This window comes from Muntiacus reevesi, chromosome 5 (genome assembly GCF_963930625.1).
Source record: "Muntiacus reevesi chromosome 5, mMunRee1.1, whole genome shotgun sequence".
Classification (NCBI taxonomy): Eukaryota; Metazoa; Chordata; class Mammalia; order Artiodactyla; family Cervidae; genus Muntiacus; species Muntiacus reevesi.
In genome coordinates, this window is record NC_089253.1 from 78,927,884 (window position 1) to 78,949,030 (window position 21,147).

The 21,147-nt window shown below is 37.2% G+C and overlaps 1 protein-coding gene across 8 annotated transcripts in view; it reads right to left on the reverse strand.

Annotated features, from left to right (window-relative positions):
- Positions 1–21,147, reverse strand: part of EFCAB2 (EF-hand calcium binding domain 2) — a 132,994-nt gene that overhangs the window by 106,119 nt on the left and 5,728 nt on the right. The gene's annotated exons all lie outside the window — the stretch shown is intronic.

Genomic DNA, 21,147 nt, shown 5'->3' on the forward strand with positions numbered 1-21,147 from the left:
AAGCCTTTACGTTTAATTAGGTCCCATTTGTTTATTTTTGTTTTTAATTCCATTACTCTGGGAAGTGGGTCATAGAGGATATTGCTATGATTTATGTCAGAGAGTGTTCTGCCTATGTTTTACTCTAAGAGTTTTATAGTTTCTCATCTTACATTTAGATCTTTAATCCATTTGAAGTTTATTTTTGTGTATGGTGTTAGAAAGTATTCTAGTTTCATTCTTTACAGGTGGTTGACCAGTTTTCCCAGCACCACTTGTTAAAGAGATTGTCTTTTCTCCATTGTGTATTTTTGCTCCCTTTATCAAAGACAAGGTGTCCATAGGTGCACGGGTTTATCTCTGGGCTTTCTATTTTGTTCCACTGATCTATATTTCTATCTTTGTGCCAGTACCATATTGTCTTGATGACTGTAGCTTTGTAGTATAGTCTGAAGTAAAGCAGGTTGATTCTTCCAGTTCCATTCTTTCTCAAGATTGCTTTGGCTATTCAAGGTTTTTTTGTGTTTCCACACAAATTGTGAAATTATTTGTTCTAGCTCTGTGAAAAATACCACTGGTAGTTGATAGGGATTGTGCTGAATCTATTGATTGCTTTGGGGTAATATACTCATTTTCACTATATTGATTCTTCCAATCCATGAACATGGCATATTTCTCCATCTATTTGTGTCATCTTTGATTTCTTTCATCAGTGTTTTAGAGTTTCCTATGTACAGGTCTTTTGTTCCTTTAGGTAAATACATTCCTAAGTATTTTATTCTTTTTGTTGCAACAATGAATGGAATTGTTTCCTTAATTTCTCTGTTTACTCATTGTTAGTGTACAGGAATGCAAGGGACTTGTGCATTAATTTTATATCCTGCAACTTTACTATATTCATTGATTAGCTCTAGTAATTTTCTGGTGGTTTCGTTAGAGTTTTCTATGTAGAGGATCATGTCATCTGCAAACAGTGAGAGTTTTACTTCTTCTTTTACAATCTGGATTTCTTTTATTTCTTTTTCTTCTCTGATTGCTGTGGCAAGGACTTCCAAAACTATGTTGAATAGTATTGGTGGGAATGGGCACCCTTGTCTCGTTCCTGATTTTAGAGGAAATGTTTTCAGTTTTTCACCACTGAGGATAATGTTTGCTGTTGGTTTGTCATATATGGCTTTTACTATGTTGAGGTATGTTCCTTCCATGCCTGCTTTCTGGAGAGTTTTTATCATAAATGGGTGTTGAATTTTGTCAAAGACTTTCTCTGCATCTATGGAGATAATCATATGGTTTTTATCTTTTATTTGTTAATATGGTGTATCACATTGATTGATTTGTGAATACTGAAGAATCCTTGCATCCCTAGGATAAAGCTCACTTGGTCATGATGTATGATCTTTTTAATATGCTGTTGGATTCTGTCTGCTAGAATTTTGTTGAGGATTTTTGCATTTATGTTCATCAGTGATAATGGCCTGCAGTTTTCTTTTTTGTGGCATCTTTGTCTGGTTTTGGTATTAGGGTGATAGTTACCTCACAGAATGAGTTCAGGAGTTTACCTTCCTCTGCAATTTTCTGGAAGGGTGAGTAGGACAGGTGTTAGCTCTTCTCTAAATTTTTTGTAGAATTCACCTGTGAAACCATCTGGTCCTCGGTTTTTGTTTGTCCAAAGATTTTTGATTACACCTTTGATTTCCACGAACAACTACATTTTTATAACAGAATGACTGTAATATATGTCAGAGTATCTTGTATATTTTTAAAATAGACTGTATATTGATAGAAGGTTTATTTTTATAAAATAAGAAACTTAGAAGCATTTTTAAGAGTGTCAACAAACAGGAAGACTTTTCAATTATTGTGTACCCTCCATTTTCCATGCATTCTTATGGGTATTTATTAGAAACTAATTCTTAAATGTGCTTTTCAAAATCATATCCTGTGTGCTAACTTTGGTCAATTTTTTTCTCCTCCTTAAAAAATAATTCAAAATAATAAAATTGTGTAACAATTTTAGAAAATAAACTAAAAAGCATGAGAAAAAGTTCGAGTTTTTGCTCCTTTACTTCCTTATAATTGGATGTAACTAGAGAAATAGGAAAAGGAGTACATCAAGGCTATACACTGTCACCCTGCTTATTTAACTTATATGCAGAGTACATCATGAAAAATGCTGGGCTGGAAGAAGCACAAGCTGGAATCAAGACTGCTTGGAGAAATATCAATAAACTCAGATATGCAGATGACACCACCCTTATGGCAGAAAGTGAAGAACTAAAGAGCCTCTTGAAGAAAATGAAAGAGGAGAGTGAAAAAGTTGGCTTAAAGCTCAACATTCAGAAAACTAAGATCATGCCATCTGGTCCCATCACTTCACGGGAAATAAATGGGGAGACAGTGGAAACAGTGACTGACTTTATTTTTCTGGGTTCCAAAATCACTGTAGATGGTGATTGCAGCCATGAAATTAAAAGACGCTTACTCCTTGGAAGGAAAGTCATGACCAACCTAGACAGTGTATTAAAAAGCAGAGACATTACTTTGTCAACAAAGGTCCATCTAGTCAAGGCTATGGTTTTTCCAGTAGTCATGTATGGATGTGAGAGTTGGACTATAAAGAAAGTTGAGTGCCGAAGAATTGATGCTTTTGAACTATGGTGTTGGAGAAGGCTCTTGAGAGTCCCTTGGACTGCAAGGAGATCCAACCAGTCCATCCTAAAGGAGATCAGTCCTGGGTGTTCATTGGAAGGAATGATGTTGAAGCTGAAACTCCAATCCTTTGGCCACCTGATGCGAAAAGCTGACTCACTGGAAAAGACCCTGATGCTGGGAAAGATGGAGGGCAGGAGGAGAAGGGAACGACAGAGGATGAGATGGTTGGATGGCATCACCGACTTGACGGACATGGGTTTGGGTGGACTCCGGAAGTTGGTGACAGACAGGAAGGCCTGGCGTGCTGTGGTTCATGGGATCGCAAAGAGTTGGGCACGACTGACTGAACTGAACTGAACTGAGAGAAAGTGTGGGGAGAGACTTGATATTATTAAGCCTTTTTTTCAGTAACACACATTAAAGGAATTTGGATTTTATTCTAAGGGCAATAGGTATCAAACTAGGATTTATCAAGTAGGGAGTATCTGACTAGATTTATAATCAAGAAAGATCACTCTTGTTGCTAGGAGGAAAACTCAATTGGAAGCAAAGAAATGGCTAGTGATCTGGAGAAAGTGTATCCTCAATGTGTCATATGCTTTCCCATAATGCTGTAGTCACTTGATGGGGTTCCCCAGGTTGTCCTTCCCCAACCCCCATTAGACTCCAAATTCAGTAAGTCATAGGCTTTATCAGTTCTCATCACTTTCAGGTAGTATGTATTCCAGGATCCCAACAGAGGGACATTCTACAAAAAAGCTGACCATTAATCTTTAAAGCTGTCAAAGTGATCATGAAAAATAAGGAGAGTCTGAGACTGTCACAGCCAAGAGGAACGTAAAGAGACATGACAGCTCAATGCAGTGTAATATCAGAGGTGGGATTCTGGAACAGAAAACAGCATTAGGTAAAAATTAGGAAAAACCAAATAAAGAATGGCTTTAAGAAATAAGAAAGTTACTAACTTCTTACTTTGAAAAAGTTCTGCCACTATTTCTAGGTTGCAGCACAGTATCAGACTACCTGGGTTTAAAGATCAGATCCATCAATTATTAGCTCTGTAACCTTTTGGACAGGTAACTTAACTGCTCAATACTGAGTTTCTCTTATCTGCAAAAAGGTATCAAGACCATCTTAATGTCACAAGGTTGTTTTGAAAGCTACTGCCAGAACTACAGTAATATTCAGTAAAAGTTACCCATTATCAGACTATTTTTTTCTAATTTGGGCAAAGTTGCTTAGTATCTCAAGAAAGTAAGGTATATAAATTTGATTGAGAGAAATTAAATTTTCTGTTACAGTTGACCCTTGGACAACAGGAGTCTGAACTGCACACATCCATGTATATGCAATTTTTTTTTCAACTGTAAATACCACACAACTACAAGGGTCCAGAGTTGACTGAATCTGAGAAGCAGACCATGGACAAGGGAGAATCACCTATGTAAGGAGGACCAAATATAAATTATATGCAGATACGCAACTATGCTGTGGGTGGCACCCCTGGTCAACTGTACTCATTTACATGAAATATAATGAAAGAGAAAAAAGGAAAAACTTTATTAAATGATTTCACCCAGGATGATTAGCGTTGGTTTGTGTGCGTGTATTAGTCACTCAGTCGTGGCTCACTCTGTGACCCTGCGGACTATGGCCCACCAGGCTCCACTGTCCATGGAATTCTTCAGGCAAGAAACTGTAGTGGGTACCCATTCCCGTCTCCAGGGGATCTTCCCGACCCAGGGATCAAACCTGGGTCTCCTGCATTGCAGGCAGCTTCTTTACCATCTGAGCCACCAGGGAAGACCGAGCTTCCTGCACTGGTTTTCATGAAGTCATAAACCTTACTAGAATTTGTTGGTATTCCACTAATAATATTTTTTGAACTAGTAAATACTTTAATTATTGGGTTAGATATGCAAATCATCTTTTTAAAAATACTAAATAGGGACTGTGCTAGCAGTCCGGTGGTTAAGACTCCATGTTCCCAATGCAGGGTGGTCCTGGTTCATTCCCTAGTCAGAGAACCAGATCCCACATGCTGCAACTAAGATCCAGTGTAGTCAAATAAACCAATGTTTAAAAAAAAGATTAAAAAATACTAAATAAAATGTATATATTTTATATTATTTACATTATTCATAGTTGTTCCTACCCTTCTAGGTCACAAAAGCATACAGCAGACTTCTCTTTTATAAAATAAATATAACTAAATTAATATATTGATACAATAATAAAATAGAGGCAAGTTATATTACTGCACAATAATTCCTTTTTCCTTCTTTCCATATTACACATTACCAAAGCCAACAATTTGACATATTTGTTTTTCAGCAATAGAAATACTAGGGCTAAAAATTATCTATTATACCAAGTTAAAATCAAACCATACCAAGACAAAACCAAAACTGCTATGCTTAGTTGCTCAGTCATGTCCGAATCTTTGTGACCCCATGGACTATAACCCACAGGTTTCTCTGTCCATGGGGATTCTCCAGGCAAGAATACTGGAGTGAGTTACCATGACCTTCTCTAGGGGATCTTCCCAACTCAGGAATTGAATCCAGGTCTCCAGCATTGCAGGTGGATTCTTTACCACCTGAGTCACTGCTGCTGCTGCTGCTAATTCACTTCAGTCGTGTTCGACTCTGTGTAGCCCCACAGATGGCAGCCCACCAGGCTCCCCTGTCCCTGGGATTCTACAGGCAAGAACACTGGAGTAGGTTGCCATTTCCTTCTCCAATGCATGAAGTGAAAAGTGAAAGTGAAGTCACTCAGTCATATCTGACTCTTAGCGACCCCATGGACTGCAGCTTACCAGGCTCCTCTGTCCATGGGATTTTCCAGGCAAGTGTACTGGAGTGGGGTGCCATTGCCTTCTTCACCTGAGTCACTAGGGAAGCCCAAAACCAAAACTACTTAACATTTAACCTCAAAAGAGGAAATTAATGATAATAAATACAGAAGAAGCTATATTAACCAAAATATATGTCAAACTGCCTAAGAAAACAGAGAGGTTTTTGTTTTGTTTCCTTTGCCTCTGTCCCATTGAGTGACAGTTGCCACTGACACAGTCCCAGGGCAAGGATGTAATCAAGGGTTTTCAATTTCAGCACCAGTTACCAAATACTGGTCCCACTACCCAGGGAGAATAGAGAAGTTTTTAAATATCACAGCTGGGTTTTTTTCTAAAGCTAAGATGTCTGTATATGTATTTAAATACTAGATACTCAAAACCCCACCTACATAAATTAAGAGAAAATAATAAGCCCCAAGAGAAATCCTTATCATGAGAACTGTTTAAAACACAGAACAAAAAAGGTAAAGAAATGCATTCCAGGTTAATTAACTAGAAGTATAAATTATGTTATTGTTCTATTTGACCCAAATAATGCCAATACCTATTCTAGAAATATGCTGTTTAAAAAAAAATGTTAAGAATCCATTAAGGTTTTTTGGGGGGAGGAGAAGTTCTAAATGAATTCTTATTTTATAAATGGCTTGATCAAAAAACAATATATCAGCAAAACACCTGGCTTAAAATACTGTATGGTATTCGCTCATATTCAATCTTTATGTTACTAAGTGCTTTCATTTATCAAATATTTATTGATCATGTACCACAAATACATTTTAATTTAAAAGGAAAACAAACCAGCTACAGTGAACTATAATAGCAGATGTGCTAAAACTCAGCAAAGTATGTAGACAGTGTTACAGAAGCACAAGAGTGACACCCATCCCAGTTTTGAGGGTGAGACTTAGTAGAGATGAAGAAATAGTCAGAAATTGAAATCGAGAGGTGTTAATTCATCCCTAACGCTCTTCTCCAAATCTCAACATCCAGTTACAAAGAAATTTAGAATCTCTAGGGTCTAAAACCTTCTTACCTATTTCCTTAGCTACCACTCCGTCCAAGATAACACCATCATCACCTGCTCTTGCCCTGGTCCAATCTGCCACAGTGTAGGCAAGGGACCTTGGACCTCTTAAAAACATAAACTGAATTGTATTATCTCCCTAGTTAAAAGGCTTCAATGACTTCCTCTTGCTCTTGGATAGAGGTCAGTACCCCTGACCTGGTCATCTAATAGGTGTGGTCTCAGGCTACTTTATAAACCCCGTTTCACACTAGTCTTACAGTCTCACCCACCCTCACTTCTTCACTCCAGTTACACTGACCCTTATTCAATATTTCTAGTAAGCCATGCTCCTTTATTTATTCAGGTTTTTGGATCTGCAGTCCTTTCAGCTGAAAACTAGTAGGTTTGGGGGGCTTCCTCTGTGACTCAACAGTAAAGAATCTGCCTGCCAATGCAGGAGACATGGGTCAGGAAGAACCCCTGCAGAAGGAAATGACAACCCACTCCAGTATTTCTGCATAGTAAATCCCCTGGATATAGGAGTCTGGTGGCCTACAGTCCATAGGGTCACAAACAAGTTGGACATAATAGCAACTACACAACAGTAGGTTTTTCGGAATAGTGAATGCCACACTCAAAGCCCCTGAAGTAAAAAAAAAAAAATTAACTTAGGGGTCCCTCTTCTAGAACTTTTTGAACTTATCCTAAATATCACTGAATTATGGTTCTCTTCTCTATGGTATATAATCTCTAAGAGGGTAAGACCCAAATATGTTCTATTCTCCAATGTCCATCACAGTGCCTGACACAGTAAGTAATTAGTGATACAATGTATAGAACTCTTAATACATGTGAATCTGCTACATGCTTTACCACTGTATGAGGTAGCTTCCAATTTACTCCTCATTTAACATGCCAAGAAGTTAGAAGTTAGAATAGTTATGTACCTAGCCTAAAATTGTTGCTGTTGTTCAGTCACTAAGTCATGTCCAACTCTTTTGAGATCCAGCTATTAAGAGGTAGAGCTGGAATTCAAATCCATAAAGAGTTACTATCAATTTCATGTTCTAAACCACTAAACAATACCATTTGTTCAAGGAAGCTCAGGATGAGAAAACAATATATACAGAGGCTTAGAACTTTCATTATGGAAAAAACAAATAAACTGTTCATTATGGTACAATATAGAAGGCATGGAGGGTGGCACCTATCAGACTTGTGATTAGAGAAGAACCTGGAGAAATAAAACAACACAGTCTGCTCTATTAGAGAATTAAGACCATACTAAGGCAATGGGAAACATGAAAGGTTTTTGACAAAGAATTCATCACCAGATAAGCAGATTTTCAACATGGTAAATGAAAATAAGTAAAACTATTAAGAGGTTATTGCAATAATCCAATAGATGCACATGTATGTATGAACAAATTGAGGAAGCTCCTATTTCTATGACTTCTATTTTCTCTGTCATATAAGAAGTCAAAAAATGAACAGGGAGGATGCCCACTCTTCCCACTTCTATTGAACATAGTATTGGAAATCCTAGCCACAGCAATCAGATGAAAAAAATAAAACATATCCAAATTGGAAGGGAAGACATAAAACTGTCACTATTTGCAAATGACAAGATACTCTATACAAAGGCATTAAATTCTACACACAAAAACCATTAGAACCAAAAAATGAATTCAGCAAGGTAGCACGATACAAGATTAACATAAAAAAATTTGCTCCATTACTTTATACTAATGATGAAATATCAGAAATAGAATGCAAAAATATAATCCTGCTTAAAATTATGTCAAAAAGAAATACCTAGGAACAGACTTAAACAAGGAGGTGAAAGACCTATATGCTGAAAATTATAAAACACTGATGAAGGAAATTGAAAATTATTAAAAGAATGGAAAGATCTCCCATGCTCTTGGATTGGGAGAACTAATATTGTTAAAATGGCTTTCTCACACAAATCAATCTACAGATCTCATACAATCACTATCAAAATACCCATGACATTTTTCATAGAACTAGAACAAATAACACTAAAATTTACATGGAACCACAAAAGACCCAGAATTGCCAAAGCAATCGATGAAAAAGAACAAAGCTGGAGGCATAATCCTTCTACACTTCAGAGACTATTACAAAGCTACAATAATCAAAGCAGCCTAATGTTGGCACAAAAAAGATACATGGATCAATGGAACATACTTACAGTCAATTAATATACAACAAAACAGCAATCAAATACAACACAGAAAAGATAATCTCTTCAGTAAGAGGTGTTGGGAATACTGGGCTGCTACCTGTAAATTAATGAAATTAGGACATTCCATCACACCATACACAAAAATGAACTCAAAATGTTTTAAAGACCTAAATATAAGACATGACACCATGAAGAGACTCCTAGAAGAGAACATAGGCAAAACATTCTCAGACATAAATTGTAGGAAAATTTTCTTAGATCAGTCTCCCAAGGCAAAAGAAATGAAAGCAAAAATAAACGAATGACCTAATCAAAATTAAAAGCTTTTGCACAGCAAAGGAAACTTTCAACAAAATGAAAAGATAACCTATGAACTGGGAAAAAATATTTGCAAACAATGTGATTGACAAGAGTAATAGCCAAGAATATAAACACTCCATACAATTAACTATCAAAAAAGAAACAACTCAATCAAAGACCTAAGTAGACATTTCTCCAAAAAAGACATGCAGGTGCCCAACAGGCACAAGAAAAGATGCTCAACATCACTAATTACTAATGTGAATCAAAACCAGAATGAGGTATCACCTCATACTTTTTAATGGCTGTCATCAAAAAAGTCTATAGATAATAAATGCTGGAGGGAGTGTGAGAGAAACGGAACCCTCCTACACTGTTGATGGGAATGTAAATTGGTACAGACACTTTTGGAAACAGTTATGGAGGTTTCTTTAAAAACTAAAAATAGAGTTACACACACACACACACACACACACACAGAGATACACACAATGGAATATCACTCGGTCATTAAAAAGAATGCCATTTGCAACAACATGGATGGGCCTAGAGAATATTATACTAACTGAATTCAGTCAGAAAAAGACAAATATTATATGATATCATTTATATGTAGAATCTAAAAAATAATACAAATGAATCTATATGCAAAACAGAAACAGATTCACACACACAGAAAACAAACTAATGGTTACCAAAGAGGAAAGAGTAGCGGGGAGAAATAAACGAGGAGTATGGGATTAATAGACACAAAATACTACACATAAAATAGATAAGCAATAAGAATTTACTGTATATAGTCCAAGGCACTATGTTCAATATCTTATAATAACCTACAATGGAAAATAATCTGAAAAAAAGAAATATATATATATCTCTAAACTACTGCTGTATACCTGAAACTAACACAATACTATAAATCAACCACACTTCAATTTTTTAAGTGTATCTAAACTAAACTTCTTAGAGGTTTTACATAAGAGATTATCTTTGTTCCTAGGAAATATATGCAAAAGTATTAAGGAAGAAAGTGGCACAACTGTAACATACTACTCTTAAGTGTTTCAAGTAAAGAATATACATATATAACAGATACATACAACAGGTTATATGTATATGTATGAGAGAGAGTGATAAAATGTGACAAAATATTGAAATTAATCTGGGTAAAGGGAATGTGGGAATTCTCCTACTATTGCAATTTTTCTGTAAATTTTAAATTATTTTACAAAATTATTATTCAAAATTATTCTTAAAAATAATCAGTGCTGAATAAAAAGGCGGTTCAAGAATAAAATATCTGAATTTAAGATGCCAAAGGTGGTACAATTCTAGATGATATAAGATACAGTTCAGCCACAAAAGTGGGTAGTTGAAGTATAATGCAGATAAAGTGACTGAAACTAGTCACATTTGAAACACTTTCCCTCTCATTTCATTATATTGCACAGTTTCTATGAAACTTCACTTACTGATTTCACCTGAAGTTCTTTAATCTCTAAAATTCCTTTCACTCTTCTTTTGAAGCCTTACTGCTTATTCTATTTTATAATGTAGTTACCAATGCAAATCTACTAACCAATTAAAGAGTTGCATGTTCCCTTTCCTTATAGCTAATGAAGATCTTAATTAACAGAATTTCAAATCCCCATCTCTTTGACATACTATTAGACAGACTACCACTTTTCAGGTTTATTATCTTGGATCCTCCTCAGAAGTATTTGAGAGTCCCGTGGACTGCAAAGACATCAAATCAGTCAATCCTAAAGGAAATCAACCTTGAATATTCATTGAAAGGGCTGATGTTGAAGCTACAATACTTTGGCCATCTGATGAGAAGAGCCAACTCATTGGAAAAGACCCTGATGCTGGGAAAGATTGAAGGCAAAAGGAGATGCAGGCGGCAGAGGATGAGGTTAGATAGCATCACCGACTCAATGGACATGAATCTAAGCAAACTCCGGGAGACAGGGAAGGACAGGGAAGGACATGGACTGTGCTGCAGTCAATGGTATGTAGCAGAGTCAGACAAAACTTAGTAACTCAACAACATAAGTATTTAACCTATGTGATACTATTAAATTGAATACAAATGTTAACGTCAGCTACTATATCAAAGTTGGTGATAATAATGGCACATCACCCCCTACCATCAACTGTGCCACACATCCCCTGCATCCTGAATCTCTCTGACTTAAATTTCCAGAAGTTATCACCTGGTTACTCCAAAGGATGAGAGATCCAACCATTTGCCTTATGACTTTCATCCAAACCTCCCATATTTAGTCTCACTCCACACACAGGCCATCAGAGGTGGCTGCTGCCTCCAATTCTAAAAATTACCAGGATTTCACAGCTCCCCAGGAGAAGGCAACGGCGACCCACTCCAGTACTCTTGCCTGGAAAATCCCATGGACGGAGGAGCCTGGTAGGCTGCAGTCCACGGGGTCTCGAAAAGTCAGACACGACTGAGCGACTTCACTTTCACTTTTCACTTTCATGCACTGGAGAAGGAAATGGCAACCCACTCCAGTGTTCTTGCCTGGAGAATCCCAGGGACGGGGGAGCCTGGTGGGCTGCCGTCTGTGCGGTCGCACAGAGTCAGACACGACTGAAGCGACTTAGCAGCAGCAGTAGCAGCAGCACAACTCCCCTTGGTTTGTTTCTTTTTGGCTCCCTCCTTCACAGGCTTATATTTATTTTCTTTGGTTCTGCTAAGTTAGTGGCCACCCATCCATCCATTTAATAAATTACTATCTCTAGTAATGTCTTTTTATAAACCTCTATTATCTCCTCTCCCATTCTCTTTATCTTTGTAAGTCTATGTCCTTTTTTTTTTTCCTTTTACTGTCATTCTGTGGGATTTCAGGAAGGGCAAAAATAAACACGTGTACTCAACCATCATGTTGAAGCAGAAGTGCCATTCTAGCATTTTAAACAATGAAGTTGGATTTAAAATGTAATTTCCAATGTGAGTGCTTCTGCAAATGTAATGAGGGTAGCTCTGAACTATTTTCAATATTTTTAGAAGGTTAACAAAAAACACATTTACCCATGAAAAGACCATGCAAGATGACACTAAACTACTTTACTCAATATGTTACACTTGGTTCATTTATTCCTTCAACAAAGGTTTACAGATTGATTACAATAAACCCTATAATTGTTCTAAATCCCAGGGAATTAATAGTAAGTTAAAAAAAGTCTCTGACTTCATGAAGTTTCCACTGAAGCAGGATAGACAAACAATAAGCAAATATGTATCTTACCCGAATCATAACCTCTGACTGGCAATTATGTATCTTTGATTAATCATTTTTAAAAGAAAATAATGTAATTAGTAAAAAGGATCACAATAAGTGCTCATAGAATTTAGAAATGAGATTATCTTCTGTAACTCATAAATAACTAGTATGAACCAACAAAGAGGAGAAGGAATGAAGTCATTTTTCTAACGGGGATAGACGGTGGGGATCAAAGTTGTGTCCAAAGATTCTTGATACAAGACATTCATTGAACATTTACTGTGGCAGCATTATTCTGCAGCATTATTTATAGCACAGAAAATTTGAAAACAATGTAGACATCAATAGTCAGGGAAAGCTTAGGTAAATATAATTCATAAATATAATAAATGCAGCTATTAAAAATAATGCTGATAAATACTGATGACATGAAAAAGTGCTTATAATAGTAAGTACAAAAGCTGGATATATAACTATATACAACATAATCTCAAATCCGTAAAACAAAACAAAATACAAATCTGTCTAGAAAAAACCCAGAAGGAAATACATTGAAACTTTACCCTAGATTCTAGATCAATGGTTTTTAATAGCATCCTCATCCTCCGGTAACTTTGTTAGAAATTCAGATTCTCAAGAGCCCACCCTCAGCCCACCAGCCCGACTTACGGGTTCAGAAACTCTGGGAATGGTGCTTAGGAATCTGTGGCTTAACTAGCCCTCCAGGTGATGCTGAAGTTCATAAAAGTTTGGGAACTACTGCTCCAGATGAGGAGATCATGGGCCAAGCTTTCCTTCCTTTTATAATAAAATTCCCCTTGACTTCTCTCTGTGGGGTACAGAGGCTAAAAGCACTGGCTTTGGAGTCAGACAGCCTTGAACGTGAGTCCTTGTTTCAGCAGTTATCTGAGTGGCCGTGGTCATACTGCTTCAACTGTCTTTCAACACTACTTCAGTCCACGCCCTCCTGCTTTGCACAGTCTCTTACAGGAAGCCTAGGTAAGGCGTCTTACTTTTTTTCTGACTTCTTTCAGGATTTTCTTGTTATCTTTGCTTTTCTACAGTTTGAAATATATCTAGGCATAGCTTTTTGGTATTTATCCTGATGGTGTTCAGTTAGCTTCCTGAATCTGGTTTTGTGTCTGTCATTAATTTTGGAAAACTCTTGGCCATTTTTTTTTTTAATATATACATTTATTTATTTATTTTATTTCATCACACTAAGTCTTAGTTGCAGCATGTGGGATCTAGTTGCCTGACCAGGGATCAAACCTGTGCCCCCTTGTATTGGGAGTGTGGAGTTTCAATCACTGGACTGTCAGGGACATCTCTCCTCTTGGCTGTTATTATTTCAAATACTTCTTGTGCTTCATTCTTTTGATTCCTTTTCTTCTGGTAATTCCGTGTATTTTAGACCTTTTAAAATTGTTCCAGTTCTTGGATGTTCTGGCTTTTCTTTGCTTTTTCATTTTCTCTCTCTGCATTTAGTTTGGGAAGTATCCAGTGGCATCATCTTCAAGCTTAATGATTCTTTCCTCAATCATGTTGAGTCTACTGATAGGCCCATCAAAGGCATTCTTTCATTTCCATTACAGTGCATTTGGTCTCTAATATTTCTTTTTCTTTCTTGGAGATTTCATCTCTCCACTTAACAATACTCATCTGTTTTTGCATGTTGTCTAGTTTTTCTATTGCAGTCCTTAACATATAAGTCATAGTTATTAAATTCTTTATCTGATAGTTCCAAAATGTGTACAATGTACCTGAGTCTGGTTCTGATACTTCCTTTCTCTTCAGGTTGTTTCGCTTATCTTTTAGCATGCCTTGTAACTTCCTGTTAAAAACCACACCTGATGCATCAGGTAGTAAGAATTGAGATACAAGGTCATTAGTATGAGGCGTTATGCCAGTTTGACTAGGAACAGGGTGAGTTTGAGTTTCCCAGATGGTACTAGTGGTAAAGAACCCACCTGCCAGTGGAGTAGACAAAAGAGACACAGGTTCGATCCCTGGGTCAGGAAGATCCCCTGGAGGAGGGCATGGCAACCCATTCCAGTATCCTTGGGAGAATCCCCATGGACAGAGGAGGCTGGCAGGCTACAGTCCATGGAGTCACAAAGAGTCGACCTGGCTGAAGCGACTGAGCACACGAGGAGGGTGTGTGTCACGTCTCCTGTTTCCTGTAGCTCTAGTGCCAGAATCCTGTCAGAACTCCTCCTTAGATACAGTTTGCATTCACATTTTTCAGTTGTAAAACACTGGTATTACACTGAGTCCTGTTTATGTGGTGATAAGGTGTGAGTTGAAGAAAAGCAATCTATAATCTCATGATCAAATTTCAGTTTTTTTTAATAGACCAGGGTTTCTGGAATGTGACCCTTATAACTGCTTTTTAGCTTCCCCCCATCCTCTTAGATGAGATAAGAAGGCTATGGGGCACTGTGGCTGGCTAAACACAGATAGGTAGGACAAGGCTCTGGTAATGTCTTTTCCCCATTGAAAGCAGATCTTTTTATGAAGAATGTTCTGGAGATTTCAAAATGGTTACTTTCCCCCTCTGCCTGCTAGAGCAATAAGGAGGTCTGTCCTGTCCCATTACCAGATAGCTTGGTGGGGTTCCTGGAAGTAAAACCCAAAAAAATATGAGGGGCTTCCTAAGACTGTAGGTTCCCTGAAGTTTCTTACTAGCACAGCTACCACATAGCCTTCAACTATTTGCAAAATTACCAAGTATTTCTCTCAGTTACAGCAACAGGGGTGATGACTTCCAAGCTCTTAGCGTTGGAGCTGAAACTAGAATTCGGGTTTTACCATCCAAGCCCCTGTTACTCATTTGTAGAAAGTGGATAAGAGGTCTCTCTCACACAGGTTTGCTCGAAGAATTAAATAACATAATTCATGTAAAATATTTAGCCCAGTGCCTACTTCAAAGTGCTGATGAGATCGAGAACTCTTTGAAGTCTAAGGAAATTAAATGACATGCCCAATGAAATCTGGGGGGAAAAAAAGCAGTGTCCAAGTTCAAGACCAGGTCTTAAGCTCCAAATGTATCACTACATTTTAAGAATAAGTTATTTCATTACACTCATTCATTCCTTCATCAAGTATTTACAGAGTGACTACAATACATACTACAACTGTTCTAAATCCCAGGGAATTAACAGTAATGTCTTATTGAGAGAGTCACTTCCTAGGTAGGATGATAAGAAGTCCGGGGTTCCCAAGGAGAAAGCAGTCGGGAGTCCTCGAGAAGGAGAAAGGGGTCTGGGGCTCTCGAGAAGAAAAAGACAAATGTTCTTTTCTACATTGCTTTGTCTTAGTCAATATAACAATGCATCTTGCTTGAGGACATGTTTCTCCTTAACAAGAACCTTCTGACTAATCCTGTCATCTTAAAATTATATTACGGGAGTGGGTCTGGTAAAATCTTTCTATTGTTCCTTCCAATCTTGTTAATTTAAGATATATGTTGTGGGAGTGGGTCTGAAAAAAATATATAAGGACTTGATAAAACCAGTCAAAAGCAAAGGAGAAACGGAAAGATATACCCATTTGAATGCAGAGTTCCAAAGAATAACAAGGAGAGATAAGAAAGCCTTCCTCAGTGATCAGTGCAAAGAAATAGAGGGAAACAATGGAATGGGAAAGACTAGAGATCTCTTCATGAAAATCAGAGATACCAAGGGAACATTTCATGCAAAGATAGGCTCAATAAGGACAGAAATGGTATGGACCTAACAGAAGCAAAGAAGAGGTGGCAAGAATACACAGAAGAACTGTATAAAAAAGGTCTTCACGACCCAGATAATGGTGTGATTATCTGACTCACCTAGAGCCAGACATCCTGGAATGTGAAGTTAAGTGGGCCTTAGGAAGTATCACTACAAACAAAGCTAGTGGAGGTGATGGAATTCCAGTTGAGCTATTTCAAATCCTAAAAGATGAGGCTGTGAAAGTGCTGCGCTCAATATGTCAGCAAATTTAGAAAACTCAGCAGGGGCCCCAGGACTGGAAAAGGTCAGTTTTCATTCCAATCCCTAAGAAAGGCAATGCCAAAGAATGCTCAAACTACTGCACAACTGCACTCATCTCGCACACTAGCAAAATAATGCTCAGAATTCTCCAAGCCAGGCTTCAACAATATGTAAACCATGAACTTCCAGATGTTCAAGCTGGATTTAGAAAAGGCAGAGGAACAAGAGATCAAATTGCCAACATCCGCTGGATCATCAAAGGCAAGAGAGTTCCAGAAAAACATCTATTTCTGTTTTATTGACTATGCCAAAGCCTTTGACTGTGTGGATCACAATAAACTGTGGAGAATTCTGAAAGAGATAAGAATACCAGACCATCTGACCTGACTCTTGAGAAATCTGTATGCAGGTCAGGAAGCAACAGTTAGAACTGGACATGGAACAATAGACTGGTTCCAAATAGGAAAAGGAGTATGTCAAGGCTGTATATTGTGACCGTGCTTATTTAACTTATATGCAGAGTACGATCATGTGAAATGCCAGGCTGGATGAAGCACAAGCTGGAATCAAGATTGCTGGGAGAAATATCAATAACCTTAGATACACAGATGTCACCTCCCTTATGGCAGAAAGCAAAGAACTAAAGAGCCTCTTGATGAAAGTGAATGAGGAGAGTGAAAAGGCTGGCTTCAAACTCAACGTTCAAAAAACTAAGATCATAGCATCTGGTCCCATCACTTCATGGCAAATAGATGGCAAAATAATGGAAACAGTGACAGTCTTTATTTTTTTGGGCTCCCAAATCACTGCAGATGGTGACTGCAGCCATGAAATTAAAAGATTCTTGCTCTTCGGAAGCTATGACTAACCTAGACAGTATATTAAAAAGCAGAGACATTACTTTGCCAACAAAGGTCCGTCTAGTCAAAGCTATGGTTTTTCCAGTAGTCATGAATGGATGTGAGAGTTGGACTATAAAGAAAGCTGAGCCCTGAAGAATTGATGCTTTTGAACTGTGGTGTTGGAGAAGACTCTTGAGAGTCCCCTGGACTGAAAGGAGACCAGTCAATTCTAAAGGAAATCATACTGAATATTCATTGAAAGGACTTATGATGAAGCTGAAATTCCAATACTTTGGCCACCTGCTAAGAAGAACTGACTTATTGGAAAAGACCCTGATGCCAGGAAAGACTGAGGGCACGAGAACAGGATGACAGAGGATGAGATGGTTGGATGGCATCACCAACTCAACGGACATGAGTTTGAGTAGGTTCTGGGAGTTGGTGATGGACAGGAAAGCCTGGCGTGCTGCAGTCCATGAGGTTGCAAAGAATCGGACACAACTGATCGACTGATCGGAACTGAACACTTAGATTTTATATCATACATATGGAATCCACTAAATAGCCACTAATTCCCTAAAATGTACCAACCACTTTTTTTCCAATTTATTCAGCATTCCTTTAATGCCAGGCATTGTGGTGGGTGATGAGGGTATAACAATGACTAAGAAGATACTGTCCACATTACAACAGATTATGAAATAGATATAACTATTTCCAGTTTACATTTGAGGAACCTGACGATCCCTAGATTTAGTATTTTGGCTAAGATTATATCGAGCTTGAGGAAACTATGATTTAAATTCAGATCTTACTTCAGTGCTCACATTTTCTACTATTTTGTACTACACTCTGTATTATCAACAGTTCACTTTTCAAGAAGTAGCATTAACCTGTAATCTCAGTTTTGACTTTAGATTTCCAAATGCTGGGTTTTGAGAGGAATGGCACAATACAGGGAAACAAACACAAAACAAAATTATAAAACTCCTTCCATCTAGGAGCTGATTCCTTAATTGGAAGTGCTTTACCAAGCAATATTATCAAAGCATTCAAAGTGAAAAGAATATTTTAATACAAACAAAAATCATAAATCCTAGAAGGAACTTTGAGTACCTGAGTCTTATTTAAAAAACAAAAAACTGACATGCCTTCCAAAGCTCAATGGCCTGCCAAAAATTAGAATGTTATTCCTAAACAGTGTGTTTCCTAGACATGATTTTAATCACAAATAGAAGATTCTTCCAGTCCTACATAAAAGTCTCTAAGAGATAGAAACATTAAAATAAGATTTAAAGATCCAAAAGAATCAACAACTGCATTGATTCCTCATTTTAAACAAAAGAGGGAAAGAAAAAAATAAATAATGCTCTGGCTGAGGAAACTTACACAGAAATAACAGAACTTCAAAAATAATTTTTCCTATCCCATTGCAAACATTCTACTTTTAGTAAAACAAAATTAAGTACTTTAAAAAAAAAATTAACTTGATTCTAGAATTTCAAATTATTTTTTTAGCTAATATGCTACATTTTTTAATCTAGGAAAAAAGATAAATTATACTATGTATAAGGTACAAAAATGTTACAAATTAAGCATGATTTCAATGTACATAATCCTACAGAAAAATTTCATAAATAGAGCAAAATAGCCCATCATAGATTTAGTTACTATTTCTTACCAATATTCTATTTGTACCAAGATTAATCCCTAAATGTTGAAGAAGAGCTGGATATGATGACTACCCAGAAACTTAATCCTTTAGAACTTAAAAAAAATTCAAGATTAAATATGAACAACTTAAAATATATACGTGTTGTTATTTTTTAAAGACATGCCAATGAAGTTTTTTGGCTCTCAAAAAAAAAAAAATGTTTGTTGAGCCAGATGAAATAAAAGCATATAGCTTACTTGAAAGGAAGAGGGGGAAAATCTGTAACAATAATTGTATATGCTTTTAGGTGTGGATCTTTGGGAAACAGTAAATAATGCTTTGATTAAAACAAACACCTTGAATTAAAGTATCTGCATGTGACAATATTTATTGAATTCCTACCATGTGCTATGCACTCTCCAAGACACTGAGTATAAGAAAATGATCCCCACACTCTCGGAGCTTATAAGGTAATGGATATAGCCTTCACAATCATCCCTTTCTTTCGCTTGATTCCATGTTCATCAAGCAACTTTAGAAATATAAATCTACCCTCTACAAAAGCTTTATACACATAAAACAGTATATGACATTGCAGAGGTCAGCTTCCTGATCAATGTATCAACATACCCCAATTTAAATTAATAAATCATTATTCAGGTTTGCACATCACTCTTTATGAGTTTAGTTAGCTTGAGTGAATCCTCAAAGCCTAGCCTATTCTGATTAATTGGTCAGGCGTAATTTCGGAAACTTCAGCGCAGAGAATCAAATATGTGAGGGAAATACGTGTATTCAAAGATGGTTACCAGCAAATGAGTCTCTAGTTTATCCTTAAGACAACATACCTTTATTTCATTCTCAAGACAACATACTTCTGTTTCATCATGCCCTTCAAGCTGCTATTACAATTAACTCATAAGACCGTTGTAAAGAGTAACTGAGATACACCGTATAACAGCACTTCTCAAACTTTATTAGTGCATGTGGCTCACCGGCAGGAATGCATAAATGCAGTCTTATTCAGTAAGCCAGGGGCAAGGATTGAGCTCCTTCCTTTCTTACAAGCTCCCAGTGATACCAGGCTGCTGCCCACATCAGAAGGGGACACAACGCACCTGGCAAGCAGCTGGCACACGGGCTGCTCATCCCAGTCCAGCTGACTGTTCTCTCCCTTTTGTGGATGTCTTATCTCCCTTACATAGCTCACCTTCTTTGGGAGAAAAAAATATCCTCCAACGTTCTAACCTAATCAGAATGCCTTCCATATGGTAGGCATTAAACACATGTCAACTGAATGAATGACACCCAGTCTGATTTTAACAGTCATTACTTCTACGGCTATACACAGAATTGTTTCTTCTCTGAAATAGTCTATTATAAACAGGAAAGTATCTTTGAAAACTGAGAAATCAAAAAAGCTTTCAATCTATTTTTTTAATGAAGAAACACAAATTGTATCTGCAGCATAACCAGTGCGTTTTTTCCTCAGACTGACCTAATCAAATGTTTTTTTTTAAATCCATGATTAACTTATCTCCTGAAAGTCTTCCTTTCTTTTTTTTTTTGTAAATAAGAACTTTAATAAATAAAAGTAAGTCTTTCTGGGGAAGGTTTTTGTGTTTTTTTTTTTTTTTTTTTTTTTTTTTAGCTGCACCACAGGGTCTTCTCTAGTTGCTGCAAGCGGGGGAGGGGGGTGCTACTTTTCATTGGGGGTGCAGGAGCTTCTCATTCCCGGGTTTTTTTTTTTTTTTATTGGAGAGCCCAGGCTCAGCAGTTGTGGCGCAGGGGCTTAGCTGCTCCCCTAGCATCTGCAATCTTTCCCCACAGGGGATGGAACCTGTGTCCCCTGCACTGGCCGGCACATTCTTAACCGCTGGACCACCAGGGAAGTCCCTCTGGGGAAAGTTCTAAAACTAATATTTAAAAAGTAATCATTTTCTTAGGACGTACCTTATACTTTTAAAACAGCACAATAAAATTGTAAGGACATCTTAGGAAGGTAACATCTATAAAATGTCTGGCTTTTCAGACTAACGTAATCATACAATTAAAAAACAAACAACAAATAGTATTGTTGCCATCACTACGTAGCTCTTTGGCACAGTGCCGCGTGTGTCTCCGCCTTTTTTCTGTGATCACCGAATACCTCAGCGCTGGCTTCTACACTTGTAAATATTACTATCATGACATCTTTGTTCCATGCTGAGAAAAATGGTATGGTGATATGTTTCGAGCACTCAAAAAAAGAACAAAGGTCGGGTATTATTTTCAATTCTAAGATGTTTACCTCTACCGTTTCAATGGCTTGACGTTTTGGCGACGAGTTCACCAATTACTGAAATGGATTTATTTTTCAGTAACGGTAAAAAAAAAAAAAAAAAAGCATCAATCTTTTAATCAAACTGCTGAATTAAAACAACGTAATA